At 45.8% G+C, this 19,134-nt stretch overlaps 1 protein-coding gene and 1 long non-coding RNA gene across 2 annotated transcripts in view; one reads left to right on the top strand and one right to left on the bottom strand.

The window, feature by feature from the left end:
• Positions 1–1,691, bottom strand: part of CKAP5 (cytoskeleton associated protein 5) — a 33,734-nt gene extending 32,043 nt beyond the window's left edge. The window contains exon 1 of the mRNA XM_018562148.1: positions 1,548–1,691. The gene's annotated coding sequence lies outside the window, so the exon portion shown is untranslated. The remainder of the gene's footprint in view (positions 1–1,547) is intronic.
• A 1,288-nt stretch (positions 1,692–2,979) lies between these two features.
• On the top strand, positions 2,980–18,887 carry LOC108791615. The gene is made up of 3 exons (XR_001941514.1): positions 2,980–2,990; positions 6,838–6,844; positions 18,699–18,887. It is a non-coding gene; the product is annotated as an uncharacterized LOC108791615 (long non-coding RNA).
• The last annotated feature ends 247 nt before the right edge of the window (positions 18,888–19,134 follow it).

The raw sequence follows: 19,134 nt of genomic DNA, 5'->3' as shown, positions 1-19,134 counted from the left end.
GTGTGTCCCGAGCAAGTCAGGGGAATGCAAAAAGAAAGAGGGAGGTCAACTGCACATGTAATGAATTATAAATAATCTGAGGAGACTCAAAATGAAAAAAGCTAAAACATGATACAATTACCCATCAACATAAGCCCAAAGGCCATCAAAGCTCTTTAAGGCAGAACTCCAGACAGATAAGACACATTCATTAAGCAAATCCGGTCTAAATACAAGTCATGTGTATTCTTCCTTTGTGTGCTGTGCATTTCTTTAACCACTTGTTAAACCGCGGTTAAATGTGGGGGTGGGGACTTAAGAATTTTTAGGGAGGTTTTTAAACTATTTTTATATGTGACTTTTTCTTTTTACTTATATTTTTTTTCTTGCACATTTTACATAGAGGGATAACAATCCCCCTATATAATAGCACAGGTACACTGACAGGTCCTCGTTATGGAGACATTAGGGGTCTCTGGGACTCCTGTCACCTGGGGACCCCAAAAGAAGCCGATGAAGCAGAAATCTGCTTCTTCTGTGCTGACCTGATCCGTACGCTCCTGCACTAAAAATGCATCCCAATGTATCCCTATGTGTTTTATGGGCTACAGTTCTCACGTGCGCAGTCCGTTCAGGTTACGACAGAAAAATACTTCATGTCACATTTTGTACGGTCAGTAAACGGTCCGGAAACGCAAAACGCACTGCAGCTACATACTGACAGCCCCACTCCAGCAAAAAATAAAATATTTTTTTTTTAACTGGAACGCATCAAAGGGTCATGTGAACAGACCCTTAAGTGTAAAACTGCACAGGCCGAGTGCAATGGAAGCCACTGATGTGTGTTTTGGCCCCATAGACAATTCCACCTAGAAAAAGTGAACACTCTTTTTGTGCTACAAGAAACCACGCTCAGGTGTGCACAGGCACCCCTAAAGAGATTTGAATTGTTGCATTTTAGGAAACACAACAAAATCGCTCAGATGTGGGTACTAACACTTCCAGATAACAAGTAGACCCCCCAGTGAGGACCTCAGATATTCCTTAATCCCGATTGCCAGGCTCATCAAACTGTCAGAAGGTCAGCAGCATCATCCTCGTTAAGAAATGAAAGCGGCTGAACAAAACCCAACAGCGATAAGCCATGGAAAAACATTGCCCTATAATGAATGGAATCTCAGCTTGTGGTTGCAGTCAGGTATACATTGAGGACACATTTCTCTGCTCTGGCTGATAAATAATGTAGAAGTAGTCACAGACCCAGCCTGCCAGTCCTCAGCTCATCTCTGCAGCAATGACTATTGCAGAATACTCAGCATGACTGATGACAGGCAATGTGTCATCAGATATAAATAAACCCGGTGCATGCTCTGGAGACATCGGCGTCTCTGGAGGATTTGTAGCAGCACAGATCGCGAATGATCAGCAGACTGGCAGTGTATGTGCGCCCTGTCACCACCCCCATCCCCGGTCCTCTCACACTGCATACTGTACAATAGAGGCCAGATGGGATAGGCAGGTCTACATGAAGGCCGGGGAGCAGCCACTGACAGCGCGATCAGCGTTACCTGCAGGGCGGACGGGGGGCCCGGGAATCACAATAGCTGTCACAATAGACTCGGCCGCATCCTCCAGGAGATCACAGTGCTGAAAACCACACCGGCGCAGCCAATGATGTCACGGCCCGAACCCCGGGACCCGCCCCTTCCGCAGCCGCAAACCAATGGGTGCTGCCGGACATCAGCATCCACACCACCACCCTCCTCTTATAGACACCCACCGCGGGCGCCCAGTCCCCGCACAGCGGCCATTCACTGAGCTGCTCAGCACTGGAGATGGGTCACATGCTGGACACACCTACCCAACAAAAGCAGCACGTGACCCAGACACTCATCACTGCAGACATCCCAGCACTTTCCTATAGCAACCAGATACATTGTTTCAGATCCACCCATCAATCCATCCTTGAGCAAAGACAGCAAGCAGCTGGGTCCAGCTTCCCTAAAACTCACCACACAGGTTACAATCTAATTGTACAATCTCTTCTGGAATTACCAAAACGATATGAGGTTGCAAACTGTACAATCCATATCACAGCAGGCAGGCAGCTCCACAAGATAGATGTAAAATATTATATACAATCTGATTGTATAGGGCAGGGCTAGCCAAACTCTGGCCCTCCAGCTGTGGTGAAACTACAAATCCCATGGTGAATCTCTATGGGAGTCATCCATGTGGCGGTGAGAATCTTGCAATGCCTCATGGGATTTGTAGTTCCACCACAGCTGGAGGGCCGGAGTTTGGCTCCCCCTGGTATAGGGTGTCTAGAGCTAGGCATACACATAGATAGATTAGATAGATAGGATAGATATCTCAGTGAGCTCCTCCTTGTATAAGAACATCCCAAGAGAACTCAGCGAGAGTCACACTGTAGAAGAACATCCCAAGAGAACTCAGCGAGAGCCAGCCTGTAGAAGAACATCCCAAGAGAACTCATCGAGAGCCAGCCTGTAGAAAAACATCCCAAGAGAACTCAGCGAGAGTCACACTGTAGAAGAACATCCCAAGAGAACTCAGCGAGAGCCAGCCTGTAGAAGAACATTCCAAGAGAACTCAGCAAGAGCCACACTGTAGAAGAACATCCCAAGGGAACCCAGTGAGAGCCACACTGTAGAAGAACATCCCAAGAGAACCCAGCGAGAGCCACCCTGTAGAAGAACATCCCAAGAGAACCTGGTGAGAACCACCCTGTAGAAGAACAGCCCAAGAGAACTCAGCGAGAGCCACCCTGTAGAAGAACATCCCAAGAGAACCCGGCGAGAGCCACACTGTAGAAGAACAGCCCAAGAGAACCCAGCCAGAGCCACCCTGTAGAAGAAAATCCTAAAGAGAACTGAGCAAGCTCCACCCTGTAGAAGAACATCCTAAGAGAACTCAGGGAGCTCCACCTTGTAGAACAGTGGTTCTCAACCTTTCTAGGGCCGGGAACCCTTGGTAACTAACGGTAAAATGTAGGGATGACACGGCTGCTGCAGCAACATCTGGCGGCGTGGTGGGAGAACTGACACTGCTGCGCTAGGAGAGGGCTGAGGAGGACTCTCACCTGGCACAGCAGAAATCACACAGCGACCCACAGGTTAAGAACCACTGGCATACGCCGTCAGAATAATAAAACAAAAAAACACCTCCATAGGAATGCATAGCTAGATTCCTATTAGCCATTTCACTTTGCAATAGCCAATTGCAAACTAGCTATTGCACCAGCCCTCTGCTGCTGTCAATCACGAGAAGAGGACCTGATGGAGCACTCCAGGTCCCTCTCTGCTGATTGGCTGCAGCAGAGGGCGGGTGCAATAGCTAGTTTGCTATTGCAAAGTGAAAAGCCAATAGGACTCTAGCCATGCATTCCTGTGGAGGTTTTTTTTTCCGACTTACAGCAGTCCCCAATGTCAGTAAAAAAAAAACAAAAAAAAAAAAAACGATTGCAGGGGAAAGTTTACTCTGCTCGATCAAGCACAGTAAACCTTTCCGGGAGAAAGTGCTTCTCTCCCGGCCGGCCAGGCAGCCTTTTGCAAGTTTACCCCCTTAACAAAAACTTCTTACTGCCTGTTCTGGTGACAGTTTTACCAGACAGGAAGGGGAACTTTTCAAAAGGGCAGACTATTTTTTTTTGGCTTAAGGTAATAAAACCGGTCACTTTTGTTATTGTCCATTTCTCTGCTGCAATTTACCCTCACTTGCCATCGGGCCAAGGTGTCACCTAGCTCCAATGGAGCGCCAGATAGCAGTAGGCCAAAAGCGTTAACCTTTCCCCACTCCATCCCAAACTAAGAAAAAGGATTAGCTATAGATACACCAACAAGGAACAAATAGAACGGCCGTAGCATAAAGTACAACGTGCCCCAGGCCACAGTGACCTCACATACCTCAAAATTATTCTTTCAACAAACAAAGCAGCACAAATGGGGAAGTGATAACAGAAGCTATAGTAATGCACAACAAACCAGAGAGCCAGGAATTCAGGTGCATGTTAAATATTAGACACTGCACACATCTAATATACAGGTAATGTTCTCCAGCAATTAATATTGGGAGGACTGAACAAAAGGATGCTCACATTTTATGACCGATGTAAAAAAAAAAAAAAAGTTCCAGAATCTGAACATCTTTTACGTTATGTAAAGAGATTTTCCTGCACGTCTCGTCCCAAAGACAACAGAAAACAAGAGGAAATCGCCCCAGAGTAAGCGGGGAGAGGAACGCTTCAATTCTTATCAACCAACAGGAGGCGCATTAGAAGTCTCTTCCATCCCACTTCCGCAGACAACTGTAAAGTTTGGATTTCCCATCACTTTCTGTTCCAGCGGCAATGACAAATAAAGAGCTCTTGGGAGGAGCTATGCAAATATCAAAAATACCTTAAAGGGTGAATGTCAATCTGGAAGAGTGGGTATTCCTGGGCAGGCTGCCATTTGCATGCAGGTCGCCCACATGTGATGCTGATGACTAAAAGAACTAGAATCCAATGAATGAAAAAGGAACAGGGACCATCAGGTTGGGAAGGAAACAGCCAGATGATGCCGGACATCCTCCGCTGTAAATGAGGCGCCTCCATCAAACTTGTTGCAGCTTATAATGCACATTTGAGAATCTCAGTGTACAGTGAAACCAGAAGACGACATTTCAGTACAGAGGAGTCGGTTCAACTGTGCAAGACTGAAGGCAAGGCTGGAGTTCAGCTTTATATAAATTTGTGAAAAACATCCAATTGTGACCCCATCAGGAAGATTTCACCCACTTCTTGTGCCCATTACAACCATGGCAAATGGAGGTGCAGTGACCACTGAAAGGAAAAGCCATGAACAATACCACAATATGTCAGCAGCAATAAACCTTTAAGTGCCCGACCACTCCCCTCAAGAGAAACCTCAGTAGGGACAGCAATAAAAACTAGGGCTGCAACAACTAATCGATAATTGGAATTATTGTCAACGATTCTCGGTATCGATTAGCTGATTGTTCGATTAGTTGTAGCCGCTGCCACTCTGCTCCTCCCTGCTGTTGCAAGCTGCAGCAGTCTGTGTCCCTTTCGATCCCCGCTTTAATTGGCAGAGGCAGGGGGACACAGACCGCTGCAGGCAGCACTAGCGGGAAGGAGACCGCTGTGCCTCTGCATTACCCCGCTGGGGCTGTTCCTCCGCTGCATCCTCACAAATACAATATTTGTAATGGGTACAGGGTGCAATCGAGGAACCAGAAGGCTTAAAAGCACGTTCAAATATCTTACCAATTGTGGGGTCCAAGCATCTGGAGAGAGTTAGGATTCATTTCACACAAGCAGCAGACCTACCACCCTGTGAAATACAAATCAGAGGGCACTAGATCAGTGGCTTCCAGGAGGAGCTACTGCCGCACCTCCTGAATGATTTCTCTGCCCTGAAGGGGCATTTTGCATGGAACTACTGCACCACGGCCCATTCACATCAACGGTCATGTCTGGCAAGAGACAGGTCTAATTTTTATGCACTGCAAAACATCGCGGCAGTGACAACATACAGCACGGTCAGTCTGCATTGCATATGACCGGGTGGCGGTAAAAACGCAGATCAACTATGTAACTATAAAATTCCAGCACACGTGGCGAAGGGGGTTCTTTACAGTGAGAGCGGGTAGGGTCTGGAACTCACTGCCGCAGGCAGTGATTTCAGCAAAAAATGTGGAATTGTTCAAGAAACTTTTGGACGATTTCTTAAGGGACCGTAATATACAGGGGTACAAGTACTCATAAGAATGAGATCCTAATAGGTTGGACTTGATGGACTAATGTCTTTATTCAACCTCAAATACTATGTAACTGCCTGCTTTTATAGCCCCTTTGCTGCTCCTGTGAACGACACCTTACTTAGAACTACATGGTGGACATTTAGTGGAGTCCTAGACCTTTGAGTGTACCATCACCCGCTCCCTAAGAGGATAAAAGATAGTGTCGCATCTCCTACAAAATGTTGCAGAAATTAATTTTCACTTTTCTATATCGCTGATGATTGTTTAAAGGAGAACTATGGGGTTAAGTCTTTTCCCCATAGTTCACCTTAGGGTAACGGGAGGACACAAACTAGCGTCCTCCCGTCACCCTAGGCTCAGTATACTGTGAGCTATAGCCCACGGTATACTGAGACGCCACAGCTGAAGCGGATCCCGACAATTGTGCCGGGATCTGCCCAGCTGCGTGACTGACAGCTGGCTCTGCCTATCTAAAGGCAGTGCCAGCTGTACCCGGCCCCTGCCCCGTCCGTTCCGCCAGTCAGCGCTGGCGGATCGGAGAGGGGGGAATCCAGCCCCTCCCCTGTCACGGCAGAGAGCCGTGACAGGATCGAGAGGTGAGCGAACGCCGGTATGTGTTCGCTCACCTCCCGATCTACTGAGCCGACCTGTGACAGTCTCATTGTCACAGGTCGGCTAGAACTATGAGGTGAGTGAAAAGCACTCACCTCATAGTTCTCCTTTAAGGACTGCATATGGTCTTTGTATGTTGGCAGCTACACAGATGCAAGTGGCAAGAACAATGTTTGAAAATTGCTGGTTCAACCCTTATATTGCCGGACCATTTTTTCCCCCTACACCTTAATGAAGAACTCCAAGCATTTTAAAAATGAACCCTTGCACTTGGGCTATCCCCAAAATTACAGGGGTTAAGGGCCGTCCCCGCATTACAAGGGTTCAGGGCTATGGGCTCATTTTGTAGCCTCAGTCCCCGCAGCCTCTTCTGCTCCGGTGGCCTAATATCTGTGACGTCATCACATCCATTGCACATGTGGATGCCTAGCTACATTCCATAGCTGGAGCGGAGGGGGAGAGGTGAGCAGTCACCACCATAGGACCGATGATCAGGTGAACATTTATTTATTAAGGCACCTAGATGAAAACAAGCACATAACCCTTGCAGTGTGGGAAATAGCCCCAATTTTTAAGATGCCTGGAATTCTTTAAAAAAAAAAAAAAAAGTTCAAAACTTAAGACCCCAAACGCTTTATGTGAAATAGCCCCAATTTTTAAGATGCCTGGAATTCTTTAAAAAAAAAAAAAAAGTTCAAAACTTAAGACCCCAAACGCTTTATGAAAGCAGAGGTCTTGCAGAATAAAAATGTAGGTGATGCATTAGGGTTCCTTATCATCTTGTCTTGAATTGTATTGGGATTGAAATGTCTGCTCTATATTGTAAAGCACCGCACAAACTGTTGGCGCTATATAAATCCTGTATAATAATAATTCACATGGGCAATCAGCTACTTGGTCTGGCGGTAGAGAAACTTCAGCCAGGGATGCAGCCAGATTAGTACCAATCACTGGTGCCACCACTGTTCACATGTAGCGGCCTCTGGCTGACTCTGGACACAGACAGTTCCGCACACAGTGCAAGCTTCCTCTTGTCATAACTAATTGTCCAGTGCATGTGGCCATTGCCGTTTAGCCTAATCACTAGTGTGAAGGAGACCTTAAATTACAGGATTACAATGCAAGTTTAGAGACATATTAAAAGTCTACGGTGGGGAATTTATTAAAACTGGAGCAGAGAACATCTGGAGCAGATGTGCATGGCAACCAATCAGCTTCTCTCCAGTTTATCCAGCTGAGATGAAAATGAGAGCCAGAAGCCGATTGGTTGTCATGCACATTTGCTCCAGATTTTCTCTGATCCAGTTTTAATAAATCCCCCTCTAAGCATCTTTAAAGAAGAACTAGGAGGAGAGTGATTTTCACTCATCCTCATAGTTCGAGCCGGCGTGTGACAATGAAACAGTCACACGTTGGCTCAATAGATCAGGAAGTGAGCAAATGCCTACTGCCGCTTGCTCACTTCACTGCAGAGAGCCATGACTGTCACTCACAGCTCCCTGCAAGGATTGCCCCTCCACGTCTGATCCTCACGTGCCGACTGGTGAAACGGATGGGGGCGGGTACAGCTGGCTCTACCTCTAGATAGACAGAGCCAGCTGTCACTTACACAGCTGGGTGCATCTTGACAGTAATGTCGGGATCCGTCCCGGCTGAGTGGCACCGGTAGTCCCGGCTGAGTCAGTCTCAGTATAACGCAAACTGTAGCTCGCGATATACTGAGCTTTGGGTCACGGGAGGTCGCTAGTTTATGTCCTCCCGTGACCCTTAGGAGAACTATGAGGAAAAACACTGACCCCATAGTTCTCCTTTAAAAAAGGAGGAGAAGTATGATGTGAGTGAAAATTACTCAGCCTCATAGTTCTAGCCGACCGGTGACAATGAAATTGTCACCGGTCGGCTCAGTAGATCAGGAAGTGAGCGAACACATACCGTTGCTCGCTCACTTCCCGATTCTGTCCCTGCAGAGAGCCGTGACTGTCACTCACGGCTCCCTGCAAGGATTGCCCCTCCACGTCTGATCCTCACGTGCCGACTGGTGAAACGGATGGGGGCGGGTACAGCTGGCTCTGCCTCTAGATAGGCAGAGCCAGCTGTCACTCACGCAGTAGGGTGGATCAACAGTAATGTTTGGATCCGTCCCGGCTGCGGCGTCTCAGTATACCGCGAGCTGTAGCTCGCGGTATACTGAGCTTTGGGTGACGGAAGGACGCTGGTTTGTGTCCTCCCGTTACCCTTAGAACTATGGCGAAAAGTTCTTTCAAATGCTGATGAAATCACTTCCAATAGATGCTGATTCTTGTTGTTTCCTGCAGAATCAGCTGGTCCCCTGAGCACTGGTCCTGATATGTTTTAAGGTGGTTCCTTCATGAGGCCCATTCTACTGGTCCCTCATGACAAGCTACTTGACAGGATACAAAAAAATATTTTAATCAAAACCATATTTAACCATGCTATGAAGTGCTCCTCATTGCTCAGGTATCTGTAAAGCTAATCAGGAAGACAGGTGGCGAGTCATTACACACCGCCTGGCTTCCTTAATCGGACTTCCGGTATCGGTATCAGCGAGTACAGAAAAAAAAAGTTAGTACTCGATATCGAAATACCGGCATCTCTAATATGCAGCCTTACAGAGCAAGGAGATTTTTTTTTTTTTTTTTTATACGTGTATCACAATTTGCCTGTTGTCCACACATGTCCAGGATGACTGTTATTTACATATTGTCACACTTGCCAGTTTATTGCTCCCACATAGATACAACTGCCTGCATGTTGTCCCCATATAGTCTAAAAAAAATCCCATTTGCTGCCCTCCTATGGTAACATTTGTGCATCTGTTCCTTCAAATTGTAACAATCACCTGTTTTCTGCAAACACAGTGTAAATGATTGTCTATTTACGGCCTGCATAATATCACCGATGACTGATGCAATATTACAGGTATTCATCGGTCACTGACAATTATTTTGCAGCCCTTTACATGCAGAACATTTAACCCAGTCCATGCCCTCAAGGAGCTTACAATCTAAGGTCCCTATCTCACATACCAGGGCCAAGATAGGCTCATGTATTATATTCAAATTGCCCATTTTGTGGCCCATGTATTGTGAAATGTAAGGCCTAGTTTACACCTAGGCGTTTTATGACACGGATTCAGTCGTGCGATAACGGGCAAACACAAAAAGTCATACAAGTCAACGGCGACAAGTCACACCTAAGCGTTGCGTCACGCATGCAATATCACCTGTTGTGCAAAAAGATGCAGGAGCCATTTTCAGGCAGATGCGACGGTGAGAACCGCACGTGTTTTTATTTTTTAAAAGCAAAATTGTGCAAAAAACAGCTTGACAACCACAAATCACCTAAAGGACCATTTCACAAACACAGGCCTCTCACCATCTGTATTATTGAGGGAGATTTATTAAAACTGCAGCAGTTGCCCATGACAACCAATGAGCTTCTCTCTTTCATGGGCTATCCCCGCATTACAAGCATTCAGGGCTAACCAATCAGCTTCTCTCTTTCATTTGCAAAGCCTAAAATGAACAAACTGAAGGGAGCCGATTGGTTGCCATGGGCAACTGCTCCAAATTTGATAAATCCTCCTCATTGTCACCTTTACTTGCAGCAGCAAACTGTGTGAGATTGTATATATATTATATATTACACACACACACACACGTGTGATATGTGCAGGTCACAACCCTATCTGTACTGGAATCCAGGATCCATCAATGGTCTGCCATGTCAATTACAACGGTCACCTATAACAACCAGAGCCGAATGTCCTACGTGGATACGGGGCTGTTATCATAGGCCCAGTCCACCCTCGCACACCTCAGGATATCAGGCAACGAGCAGCTCACCCGTCGGTGTAGGCCGCCGCCTCCACCCCCCTTCTTTCTGTTACCACGGCTGCAGCCTCGCCCGCCCCTCCCGCTTGCCCACAACACCCGTCTCCCGTGCCTCTAACCTGTGTCCAGCACCGCTCCTTCGTTGCAGACCGGTGATCTCTCGCGATACACCCGGCAATCCAGGCTCCCAGCCGCTCCAGCTGCCCGTTTGAACCAGCTCACTGCGCAGTATGCTTAAACCTGATTGGTTCCCAGAGCAACAGCTACGGCTGTCAGCTGGTTGGGCAGTTTGAAGGCAGTGGGTGGGGCCCCATAAAAGGGCGGAGGGCGGACCTGGCGTGCGATGGAGGGGCGGGGCTGAGCTATGGAGGGGTAGGGCTCTCCTCGGACGTTATATATGATAGTTACTAGTTAGTAGCTGAGGACTGTGTGTGTAAGGGAGTTAGTATGAGTTCGTGGAAAATAAAAGGTGGAGATTCAGAATAGTTTCACCACCAACGTTCCTGTGACCCCATTCTTAATAAATAAGCCCATATGTGTCGCCTACAATAGACGTTGGGCGCCATTCATTTCACCATCTTCATTTTAATTGGCACCTCACTGCACTAAGTGCTTCGCAGAAGCGATTTTCCCTGCATTGGGGCCAATTCACAAAGGGGCCACCGTTATGTAGTGGGTTGCATCTCATCAAAACACAGGTTGCTGAAGTTGCCACAATGCTGAGGTGTGAATGAGCCCTTGTTCAAACCTAGGCGTTCCGTGAACGTGTCAAATTCCTGTTCAAACCTAGGCGTTCCGTGAACGTGTCAAAATCAGGGGAAAAAACATACATTTTGATGTGCATTCATGTAATGCGCCCAAAAATGTGCAACGCACTTGCGGCGCCACTACTAGGGCTGGTTCACACCACAAAAAGTGCGTTGCAGAGCAGTCAGCCTTTAGAACGCACCGTATTGCAACCCGGCCAACTGTATCGCAACCCGGCTGACCCCCCGCCCGCCCGCAGTGCGATCGCCTGCACCCGAACGCATGGCACATCAGTGCCTGCATTCCGGTCCAGTGCAATCTGCAAAAATGGTGCTTGCATCAATTTGCAGAACCACACTGGACTGGAACGCAGGCACTAATGTGCCACGCATTTGGGTGTGGGCGATTGCACTGCGGGCGGGCGGGGGGTCAGCCGGGCTACATGAGCTACTTTCCTGCGTTTCTCACGCATGCAAGAACCCGTTGAAATCCATGGGCAATATGCAGGAAACTAATGTGGTTTGCTTTCCCGCTGTGCTCAGGTGTGAGCGAGGACTAAAAGTCAGTCCAATGTTTACCACATACATTGAGGAGAGTTCATACTGGAGCAAAAAGGATCTGGAGAAGTCGCCCATGGCAACCAATCAGCTTATATCTTTACTTTTTAAAGCTTACCTGAACAAACTGAAGATAGAAGCTGATTGGTTACTATGGGAACTGCTCCAGATTTTGTCTGTTCCCGTTTTCATTAATCCCCCTCACCCATACAATCTGACCTGTTTGTACAATCTCCTTTACCAGAGCTGTAATATGGGGACCAAAATAAACTATCCAATCCATTTATATCCCGCCATGCAGGCCTTGTATTACATGATTGTGCAGTCAGGGCCTGTTTACACCAGGTTGTGGTGATCCCACATTAAATGCTTCGGCATGCTGGGGTGTCATTCACTGTGAATGGCACCCCGACGCACAAACCCTGCGCGCTAACATTTCAGGACGCTGCAAAGGACAGTAACGCACTACCATGCAGAGGGCTAATGGAGCTGCCGCAGGAGCTATCATTAGTCCGTTGTGGCGCATTAGGTGACCCATTCAAATAGGCTGTCTTAGCGCACAGCCCTGCAGCCCCACACAGCTGGCTTGAACGCACCCTTATATCTATAGGGGTATATTTATAAAGCAGCGAATGTGACTTTCACCAAACATTCACTGGTGATGAATCATTTATTGCCATTTGACCACATGCACCAGGAAGATTCACCTTTTAAATGACTGAATCATGTATTTTATTTAAGAAAAGAAAAACCTCATACAATAGTTTAAAGGTGAATTTGGGAAAATTGAATTACCCCCCCCCCCCCCCTATTATACTTACCTTTTTGTAAATGCTTCTTCCCTTCCGCTGGTGTACTATACATATCCCGTAGTGCCATGTAGCACAGCCCTGCGCTCTAGATTTTGAGGGGCCAGATTTCAGGGGGTAATTCAATTTTTACCAAATTCACCTGACGACTTCACTGACCAATGAGTGCCCGCCATTTGCGAGCGAAAGTCAAAATGCAGACCTGCGCTACACGGCAATAGGGGGTATGGATAGTACTCCCACACTGGTTGAGGGGAAGGAGCGTTCGACCCAATGATAAGTATAATGGGGGTAGAGGGGGCCAGATGGGAGGTTATTCCAGTTGCCAAAATTCACCTGCAAGAGTGGAATTACCCTTTATAATATAGGGCACTTTGGCAACCTAAAGGTCATTCATTTTGGGTTTACACCTACTTTTAGCATTGCCATTGTGCCCACCGAGCTGTGTTTACCTGTCAGATGCTGCGCCCGTTGTGTTGGTTCTGGGGGCACCGGTAGTTCAGGGGAATTTGCAGGAGCCGTGTCCCATTCCCGTCACAGTGCGGCCTGTAACAAGTGGAGTCAATAACCACCCTCGCCCAATAAATAATATCTGCATTGGGATTTCCACGGCTTTGTCACTGGGCTGCACTGAACTTTGCCATGTCACAGAACCCAACGTGTTGTTATCTGGAACAGTGAAAATAAAGCTGGTTGAAAATGGCCAAGCGATTTAGATGCGGACACAAAGCAAACACTTCTAACAACAAATGCAGCTACACAAACAAAGTGTGATCAGGCCGCAGACTTCAGGACACTCCTGTTTGTGTTTCGTTAATGGTTGCAAATTCCAACAGCGGCTATCATCTAAAGTCAACATGCCGCACCTACCCAATACACACTGGCAATGTACGACGGGAATTATTGGTCAGCATTGCAATACTCAGGGGCCCATTCACACCACCTCGGTCCATCGTGGTGCATTCAACGCACATTAATGCACGTTGTGTGATGGCAACCCATTCCTTTATGGCCCATTAACTCCAGCCGGCTGCACTGTGGTGCCATAGGTCCCATGTACATGTTTTAAACAAAGGATCACTTAACTTGCTCCACCATCTCGCAGTTTAACCCACCCCAATTGCTGACGGTTGCATTGACATTCATTTGAATGGCACGCCAAATGCATCTCCGACCCACAGTTCTATTGCCCGCATCGGAAAGTGCGGTACCACAATGCCATGCTTTCTATTGCAGTGCAACTTGGGTCTCGACTTGGGACTGTACCTTCTCCAAACTCTTCACACTTAAGGGCTTGTTCACACCAAACGCAGACCAGATCCGCATGAGTTTCTGCACACGCAGTGCAGTGGGCCGTGCCGCGTTTTTTGATGCGTTCCGGGCCGTTTTTGGTTAAAAAAATTTTTTTGTTTAAAATGGGCTTTCAGTGCGTTTCAGGGCGGTTGCATGCACTTTTAATGGGTTTGCATGTGTTCCAGAGCAGGTAAAATAGGGCATGCTGCAGTTTTTTTTTTTACATGCTCTGGAACTGAACGCTGCGGTGTGAACTGGAGCCCAAAATACCATTGGAATACATTGGACGCCGTTTTGATCCGGCCTGTAACTGCTCTGCTCCTGGAACGCGCTTGGTGTGAACTAGCCCTGTTAGTAACAAGAGATACCATGTAACAATTCTAGAGAACGCTGGAGGGAACTGGCAAATAAATGTAACCGTTGCCATGCTTTGTGTTGTATCTCAGAATGCAGCATGTCCGATTGGGGATGCATTTGCATCCTGGGCTGCATTCGTATGTAACATCCAGTGCTTGATAGCAACACCAGTATACATAAGCCCTTAAAAAGAGCCTTTCAGGACATAAACATGGGACGTATTACTGATCACTTGTTGAAGTTAGAGTTGATATTTTAGAGCAGGTAAGAGCACCCTATAAAATAAGATTGGGGACGTTACCTGACAATTTTATACAATTACAAGCAATTTCAATTGCTTTCGAGCACATTGAGTAATGTCAACCCACCCTAAAATCAAGATTCACCCATCCCTTTTCCCGTATAGCTGCAAAGTAGGGTGTATTTTGCAGTACAGTTCTGATATATTATCTGTCCTTGTTATGTATGAACTCTGCGCTGCACCAAATCACTTCTTGCTTTGCATGCTGGGTGTAATTTTCGGTATGTGTTCTTATTCTGTATGCATGGACTCTGATCTATAGCACTTTTACTTTGTATGCTGGGTTTGGTATAATTTTGCACGGCTAGTGCATAGTACCACTTGTCATGCATCCTGGTAGTGATTCTTGATCCATATGTATGGACGCACATCCCCCTCCAATGGCAAGAAGAGTAGGGATGCCCCTAGCTGGGTGTAATTCTCAGCATCAGTTCTAATTCTGTATGTATGGACGCTGTTCTACAGTACTTTTCTATGAGAGGTATAGTTCCCAGTATGTGTATAATGTCTGCATGGACTGCGTAGTACCACTTTTCCAGGAATCGATCCTTGGCTTGTTTTTATTCACGGAGTGCACTGCAGAACTTCCCTCCTATGTCTGCTCAACATATTTTTTTACTATTTTAAACCACACTCCTTAAAGTAAAACTTGCACCTAAATGGCAAACCATTCTAGTGTGGCCCACCTTCCCCTTGGTGAAACCACACAAACAAGAAAAAAAATATGGGAAGAAAAAGTTAGATAAAACACCTTTTCTGGCTTCGCAGGCGGGGGTGACATCATCCTCATTCTGACGAGAGCCAGTAGATTTTGAGTAGCCCAAATCTCAGACATAATCACTATGTTGCAGTGTCATTTCGCAAGATTTGGAGTACTTGCCATTCTACGGGATCTCAGCAGGATGGTGACATCACCACCTCCTCTTTTTCATATTTTGCAACCTGATCTACAGCACCTGTGGCAGTGCCTAGGCACCCTCCACTCTAATAGCTTCACAGGAAACAATCTGGAATCTGACATTATCAGGAATATCCTGCCCATTCCTGTCACTGCATTAAAGACATATTCCCAGCATATATCCAGGAATTGTATATAACTATACACACAAGAACAATCTAAGCAGAATTAAATAGGCCACAATACAATAAGTTCATCTGAAGCTGGAACTGCAGCAAGTCTAAGAAAGGGACAAATGGTTTGTCATGCTGCGGCAATGTGCGTCTTCATGCACGTTGCCTCTACACAGATCTCTGTATGAAGCCTGAAGTCAGTTTCTAATATCTTAATGTATACACATTACGAATTTCAGCCAGTTACTGACGAACTGGCCAATATTCGCATAGCGGATGACACTGTCACCCTTCCGCCTGCCATCCGTCGATCAAAGAAGCAGGCTGGAAAATTCTCGGCCAAGCGGAGCTTGCAGTAATCATCTATTCGGGTATCTTGACAGTGCCAGCAGCTGCTGTCAGAATACAACAGCGGGGGATTCCTTCATCAATGCTCATCAACGTTGGAGGAATCAGATTTTTTTCATTCAGCCCGCAGGTTGGATGATAAAAATAGGACACATGTATACCTCAACTTTAGAAACATTTGTTGGTTGTTAACATTACAAAGATGGCAGGCTGCCACCCTTCTTCTCTCAGTTAACCCCTTCCTCGCACCCACCCCCTTTTTCCTCACAGGGGGATCAGGCACAAAGTGGTCTGTATTCCCCAAGATCTTGCCTAAAATGATTGTGACATCACCCTTTCCTATGCACTGCAGGCAGAAGGCGAGGGTAAACAAAGTATATCCTCTATTATTTTTCAGGTACCTATTTTAAGTACCATTAGGCAGTGATTTTTACAGGTGGAGGGGCTGGAGCCCAGGCCTTTAAAGAGTATATAAACCCTAAAAATAAACTTCTCTAAACTTTCACCATTTTGATCTGTAAAACAGATGGAAGCATTACTATATCTTTTCAATAAAGTGCAAAGAAATACCTGCTGATCCTGCCAGAGACCCAGTGCTGCTCTGTGTCCTCGGCTGAATCACTTTGTCAAGCTTCTATTATGCTAATTAGATTAATATCTTTTTAATGAAACCCATTATAAAATGTGCTTTATACACAAGATTGCATTTATATAGTGCACAATTATATAGTGGAAACATCATATAGATAATGAGCTGTCCGAATAAGCAGCATTTGGAACATTTAACTTTGTAGATGGAGGCAACTAGAGTTCATGTGGAACATTTAGGCCTTATAGGACGAGGTAATAAGGGTTCCAAGACAAAGTCAAACTTTCCTGACCTTGGTTTAAGGCATAATAAGTTCAATGCCAAGACAGCGATCGTCTAACTTTGATATGAGGTACCCTGGCTTAATGAGCAAAAGGTCCAACACCAAGACAGCAGTCCTCTAACCTTATGAGGGAGTTTTACCAAGACAACCAATCTCCCTGCGCAGGTTACCTCTGTGAATGAGAGAACTCCCCCCCACCAATGTTATTGAGATTAGGTGAGGGAAAGGCGTTCTGTAAACCAAATATATTTTTCTAGCCATCACATGGCACACGAGTAAGAGAATCAATGGTTTCATCATGATTTTTGCATGTGACAAAGTGTCTTCAAGGCTGGGTTTCTCTTTCCAAGAACCCGAATTTGCCCAATCTATAGTGTCCATTGTGTTTGGGTTCAGCTTTTAATCAGAACATAAATGCGGGAGCTCTCTAAAAGGGACATTATATAGATTAGGAGGAATGTTGTAATGTATTTGCATGCAAAAATTTAATAAACAGAATTTTTCAAAAAAAAAATAAAAGGGACATTATAGCCAAGCTATATCCTCGCTTTCATATACTGGATTACATAAAAGGTTTAATAATTTGACGGTAAGCATTTATCAGAAAAGGTAATGAGGGAGGGAGAGAAGCTGAGAGAGGGAGAGTGTATGTATGAGGAGTTTTTGTTCGGTCCAGTTGTCCTATACAAGTAACCTAGCCAGCAGCTCATACAACTGGCTGGCTAAGCTGCTACTATGTCCGGACAAGCATGTTTGCATACACAACTGAACACATATGATGAATGTGTGGGTTTGGGCATTATGGGCTTTAGTATATCAAATAAAAAAAACTTTCCTCCTTAGTACAGGGGTAGGCAAATTAATATGGAGTTCTGGAGCAAGTTTTTTTATTTTAGGAGCCAGCTCAATTGAGCTCAATAGAGAAAAACTCACATGTTAGGGGCCGGCTGTATTTTTTAAAGAGCATTGGCTACCTGGCTTAGTATTAAAGTGATATGAAACCCTCAGTTATGGATTTCAGCACAGGACGTCCACGCTTACTTATTAGGCATATTTTTTGTTTAAAACTGCCTATTTATTTTTTTGGTCTCAATCAGCTGCCCTCCCCTCCTGTTTGCCGGCGTTTCCTTTACCTAGCAGGTTGCAAAGACGCACCCATGCGTGCACACTCCTGGCTGGAACCAGAGCCATGCTGTGCGCACCCAGAAAGCCACGCCCCTTCACAGCAAATTCCTACAGCAGCCTTTCGCTTCCCTAGCGATTCCTCCTCGGAAGCAGCACAGAGCGTCGTGGAGCCAACAGTGGTGAACTCGGATCATAGGTGAAAGAACGCCAATTAAAATTTCTTATCCCTTGCAGTGGAGATACCCCCGCAGTGTAATGGTTAAAAGAGAACTATGGGGTAAGTGTTTTTCCCCATAGTTCTCTTAAGGGTCACGGGAGGACATATACTAACCTCCGCCCGTGACCCAAAGCTCAGTATATCACGAGCTACAGCTCACTGTATACTGAGACCGCCGCAGCCGGGACGTATCCCCACAATGCTGTCGAGATCCACCCAGCTGCGTGAATGACAGCTGGCTCTGCCTATCTATTGGCTACCTCCATATTGCAAGGGTTAAGAAAAACATACTCTAAAGATCATCTTTAATGTTTGAGGGTGGGAGGCATTAAGTACTGGAGCGGTTTTTACCTTCATGCACAGAATGCATGAAGGTAAAAAACGCATAACCTTTAGTACTACTTAACTTTATCCAACAGACTTGCATCAGAGGGAAACATTCTAAATCTGCATCTAAAAAGCAGAGAACACAATCCTCCTGGTTCTCAAATCCCCAAAAACAAAATGAGACCAAATACGAAAATCTATTTTTATATTAAGTTATCACAACAAGTCTAAAATACAGAGGTTAAATAAAATAGAAAAAAAAAACATATCCAGAAATCATTGTTAAAAAAAAAACCAAAATCATAAAATAAACAACTCGCTGCAGGACAGTTTTTTTTTTTTTTTTTTACCCGGCTTAGTATAAAAATTAGAATTTTTGTTTTAACGCCTTATGAATCAGTGCTGAACCCATCCATGGCCTGCAGTGCTATGGACATTGATGGAGGAGAGCGTGAGCTGTGAGTTAGTTATTATTCTTTAAGGTCTTGGCACAGATACTGAAGGCTGGCATACATCAGTCATTATGTATCCACTCCAAACGAACATCCACATCAGTAACACAAGGCAGTTATGGTTGAAACCAGTATGTCAGTAGGTATCAATGCTTCCGTGTTGACCACTGAATGTTCTTAGTCCGGACTGAAGAAATTGATGTTGCCGAAGAGTACGCTATACCACCGATACGTGAACAAGATCAGTCTGTTGAGTTTTTAAAAAAGGGGGCACTTTTGTCCCATGAGGCAATGACAGCAGCTAAAATGGTGACGCGCAGGAGGACGTGTACCAAGAGAAACACAGAGAATCCAATTGAGAGTAAATGGTCAGCAACCTTTGAAACATCCAGTTTTGTCCAAAAGTAAGGAAAGCCAAATTCTCAAGGA

The sequence above is a fragment of the Nanorana parkeri genome, unplaced genomic scaffold (assembly GCF_000935625.1).
Source record: "Nanorana parkeri isolate BGI_ZX_2015 unplaced genomic scaffold, ASM93562v1 scaffold562, whole genome shotgun sequence".
NCBI lineage: Eukaryota > Metazoa > Chordata > Amphibia > Anura > Dicroglossidae > Nanorana > Nanorana parkeri.
Note: the sequence above shows the minus strand (reverse complement) of the source record. Positions and strands in the feature narration are given on the sequence as shown.